Source organism: Gadus chalcogrammus, chromosome 20, assembly GCF_026213295.1.
Source record: "Gadus chalcogrammus isolate NIFS_2021 chromosome 20, NIFS_Gcha_1.0, whole genome shotgun sequence".
Lineage (NCBI taxonomy): Eukaryota > Metazoa > Chordata > Actinopteri > Gadiformes > Gadidae > Gadus > Gadus chalcogrammus.
Window position 1 is genome coordinate 16,520,701 of NC_079431.1, and position 5,264 is coordinate 16,525,964.

General features: G+C 40.7%; 1 protein-coding gene across 1 annotated transcript in view; it reads right to left on the reverse strand.

The window, feature by feature from the left end:
- Positions 1–2,391: 2,391 nt before the first annotated feature.
- Positions 2,392–5,264, reverse strand: part of LOC130373517 (insulin-like growth factor-binding protein 2-B) — a 20,360-nt gene continuing 17,487 nt past the window's right edge. The window contains exon 5 of the mRNA XM_056580060.1: positions 2,392–5,264. This exon is cut by the window's right edge and continues 997 nt beyond it. The gene's annotated coding sequence lies outside the window, so the exon portion shown is untranslated.

Here is a 5,264-nt window from a genome sequence, read left to right on the forward strand (position 1 = left end):
TGGACTAAATCATACAATTGAGTAGTAGTGGAATCCTCCGATGCCAGGGGTTGAAGGCAAAGAGATAAGTGTCTGCTAGCTATTTATCTATTTTAAGCCAGCCCTTCCATCCAACACGGGCTCAGACGCTGAATCCAAATAGAGGGTTTCGGTGCGGGGCGGATGTAAGTGTGTGAACCGCAGCTTTTTTTTGTGTGTTTCTTTAGCTTACCTGGAATGAGATCCTTACATCCTCGATCCTACACACCTCAACCCATAAGGGCTTTGATAGTCTTATTGCTGGCGCGCATCGAAGTATTGATGTGTTAGGAAGACAGTGTGGGCCTTCTTTACAGCTCGGCCCAACTAAGCCTGGGCTTCGACAAAATAACTTCCTGAGGAAGAAAAACCCAAATTGGTTAGATTTATGAGGGATGTGGAGCAACAGCGAAAGTATGATGGGAAGTCGTGGCTTAGTTCTCAGAAATGTGCTGGTTTAAAAGATGTTCAATAAAGATGTAGACAGGGTATCTGTCAAGCCGAAGACTCCTGTGTTCCATAAATACGTGTATATGATCTGATCCAACTCAACTACTTTGTTGTAAATAATTAAAAGTATATGCACACCAAAAAACAAGGACAATAAAATTGTCATCAAGAACATATTTGCACTTGTCAAGTGTGCCAACTAACTCTAAACAGATATTTTTTTGATTATGCCGTATGAAATATCTATATCTATATCTATACAGTATATATAAATTAATTCTGCAAGCAGCTGTGTGTTGAAGCTTTCCTGTAATGTCTCAACCCATACACACAGTTATTTGGTCAGACAAAGCTGATCGAATGCTAGGTAACATAAAGCAGTAGAGCAATTAAATAGAAGCGGCAAGTGAATGATATTGCTGAGTCAGCCGGTGCTAGCACATCTGTAATCTACACCTGTGTGCCCTCCAAAGCAATCCTAAAGCCATGGGGGCCTTTATGTTCATTTCTTTGTACACTACAAACCACAAAGAACGTTGGGAATCGTAATGCTTATGTGTGTTTAACATAGTTACCATGGTGTAGCTTGATGGAACGTGAAGATAAAAGACATACTGTGTGAAGTAGAGTAGTGGTGAGAACAACAAGCCTTCAGGGTACAGGCTAGAGGCGCTTTTTTGCCCCACACAAATATCTGTGTGTGTAGGTGTGGTAGTGTGCATATGTTTAGGTGTATGTATGTGCGTGTGTATGTGTGTATATGAATATGTAGGTAAGTTAGTGTACATGTATGTGTGTGTGTGTGCATAGATGTGTTTGAGCGTAGATATGTCGTGTGTGTGCGTAGGTGTGTGTGTATTTATAGACATCATAACCCACTTGTATCACATTTGTCAATGTCAGCCTGCCATTCTAATCCCCTGCATGTCAACACGTCATTAGTAACCTACACACACACTCACATTCACACATGCACACAAACACACACACACACACACACACACACACACACACACACACACACACACACACACACACACACACACACACACACACACACACACACACACACACCTCAATGCACCGGCCCCCAAGAAGAACCCTGTTCACACGTGTGCATGTGCCAAGTCTTGACACACACCCCATACCTGTGGTTCTGGATAAATGGAGGTCCTTGGCACATACACACATATGCAAATCCATGCAGACAGTAACACACATTCAAATGCACACATCCATTCCTAGACATACAGATGTGGCCACATAAACATGTATTCACTGACAGACCCACATACAGCACACCCGCATGCATGGGCAGACAAACACACACACACACACACACACACACTAAAACACATGCAAACACACACACACACACACACACACACACATAAACCCCATTACAAATACACATGCACAATCGCACAAATCACACACAGACACCAGACACACACACACCAGGTCTTCTGAGTCTTCTTCTCTTGTGGAGTCCCCGCCCAGGAAGGCTATGGGCCGTCCACTTCCCCCCTTTCTACTCCTCCTCAACCTTCTACTCCCTCACATATGTAGAAAGAGGTGCTCCGCATCAGCCTCTTTGACTCACAGCCACACTCACAACGTCACGTACACACAAACACACATGCTCACACACACACACACACACACACAGGTAATGCACACTTAAAACTGAATATATGCCACCTCCCCACACACACACACACACGCACGAACGCACACACACACAAACACACGCGCATGCACACACACACACACACAAACACACACAAACACACACACACACACACACACACACACACACACACACACACACACACACACACACACACACACACACACACACACACACACCATCACACCATCACACCACTTTGCAGTAAGATATACAGTGTAGAAATAGACAATAGCAATGTATCTTTTTATTTGATAATATATTTAGTGTATATTTTTTCACCACAGACAGGAATATAAACATACTGGTATTTTAAAAAACAACAAGCACCAATTTCCCTATGGCAAAGTAATGCATATTAATCCAATATCAAAACTACGGAAATATTGTGCATTGTATGGACTGGTTGATGTTATTTGAATGAACTAAAGGGTAGCATCTCAGAATATAGGCCAATTCCAATTTACAGCAATAATAAATTAATGTAGGAATGAATCAGTTACAAAGCATTGTTACTACATTAATACTCATAGGCTACAATTGCAATGCCTCAAGTACCATTGCCATAGTACAAATCATTGTCCTCACTTTAGATGAGCACAAAATAACACTTTGTAAATAGTTTGTAAGTCATCAATTAGCTTTATAAATTAACATTGAAACCGTCTTATTAACGATTTACAACTGATTATGAAAAACATACATGAATGCATGAACAATGCTTTATAAATGATGAATTGCTTCTTTGTTAATGCTTTAAAGTTGTACAGTTATTCTAAGAACACCAATCCGACCACATAGAAATCAACAGAGAACAACATTACATCCACAGCCAAAACAAACAAATGAGTTACAATTCAGTGGAAAAAAACACTGAACACAAAACATGGGCAACATGAAACAAGAAAGAAAAAAATAAGAAAAGATAAAGGTGCCACACATTCCACATTGTGGGATGTGTGGCCACCAAAATAGGGTGTCACAGATTCAACATTTAGATATCTAATGTGGCCTGATTACACTTAGCACCTGTATAGAAACTGTATATGTTGTATTCTCTCTGGCTCACAGGCCGACAGGCTAGGATCCATGTAGGGGTGACCAATTAGGGAAGCAGCTGAACAAACAGGAGCCCTGATACCCCGAACGCTGCAATACACACGCGTGGAATAAAAGGGGCAATATGGAGCATAGCACCTGGCATTGACTGCTAATAACCGTAGCATAGCACCAAGCATCCCCGCTACGACCCCTTCACCTGCTGACAATGGAGACGTGTAGCGTAGCGGCTAGCATCCATGCTAGGATCCATATTCAACTGTTAATTACAGCAACGTCTGGCATAGCAGTTAGCATCCACAATACCACCCATAGACACCTGCTAATAACAGCAACCTGTAGCGTATATCCACACTACCATTTCCACACAGCCTTGCTAAAGAGCCCAAGGACAGCGTATCAGAAATATCTGATATGCTGTATAAAAAAAATAGGAAGTATTTATACACTCACTTTTGCGTAAAGTACATACACATGTGCAAACGTATGAGGGGCCGCCTGGGACAGAATTCATACTTGGTCTTACACACACTATTATACTCTCTCACATACACTATTATACTCTCTCACATACACTATTATACTCTCTCACATACACTACTATACTCTCTCACATATACTACTATACTCTCTCACATACACTACTATTCTCTCTCACATACACTACTATACTCTCTCACATACACGACTATACACTCTCATACTTACATGTAAAAGGAGTTTAATAGTTTGAATGAAACGGAAGTGAGTTTGAATGAAACGGAAGTGAGTTTGAATGAAACGAAAGTGAGTTTGAATGAAACGGAAGTTAGTTTGGATGAAACGGAAGTGAGTTTGAATGAAACGGACGTGAGTTTGAATGAAACAGAAGTGAGTTTGATTCCTCGGTTCCTGATGGGGTGGGCTGCCTGTCAATCATAGTGGCACTGGCCCACATTGGTCCCTATGCGGCGCCGTGCCCGCCGCCTATATTATCTAGTGGGTTTGCTGCTTTGAAAGTAAAGCTAGCACCACCAACTCAAGAGTAACAAGGAAAAATTAACCACTTAGTGTTCGGGCCATTTTTGGCAATTTTTTTGTTTTTGCACTGCGCCTACTCTAGAGAGCACTGCTCCTTCATAGTATGACCTCTAATCACATGCTTGGTCTCTTTGGAAATCTGATAACCTGTAGAATTTTATAACATTATCAGAATAACTGTATCATATACTCTCACAGTGCTGGGAAGTCTATAATATTAGAGTATAGTAGTATGCCTTGTAGTATGCTTTGTATAAGATGGCTTGTGCATATACACAATGTAATTACACTAAAATAATATTGATATTCGATTTCTGCAGACTCTTATGAACATTTCAAGACCCAACATGAAGTATCAACTCATTGCTAAGGATATCCAAAACGACGATAAAGTTAGAATGCACCAAGGGAGGAGGAAGGTGAGGGGGTCTATTTTGACCTAAGACACTAGGATATTTTTGATCTATATTCGCCAAAAATATCTATTCCACCATATGGTTGACATTGGATGACATTCCTGAGATTCTAAGCTTTCAAACGGTGTATGACATGGCTATAACACTCAACTGTATGATGCCGAAAATTGACCCAGCATGTTGGGGGGAAGGGCTGGTGTAACGAAAAATTGCCCGCCGGCGGGATTTGACCATAAAGTGCTTAAATCAAGCAGGAGAAACAACCGTGGCAAAAAGATGTCAGTGGTATTTCTTCTTATTTACTTTATTTTCCACGGTCACTTTTTGTTTGTGGAGGTAAATGATAATGAGGAAACCCTTCCGTTTCATTCAAACTCACTTCCGTTTCATTCAAACTCACTTCCGTTTCATTCAAACTCTCCCGTTTCATTCAAACTCACTTCCGTTTCATTCAAACTCTCTTACACATACTACTATACTCTCTTAAATACACTACTATACTCTCTTACATACACTACTATACTCTCTTACACATACTACTATACTCTCTTACATACACTACTATACTCTCTTACACATACTACTATACTCTCTTACATACACTACTATAC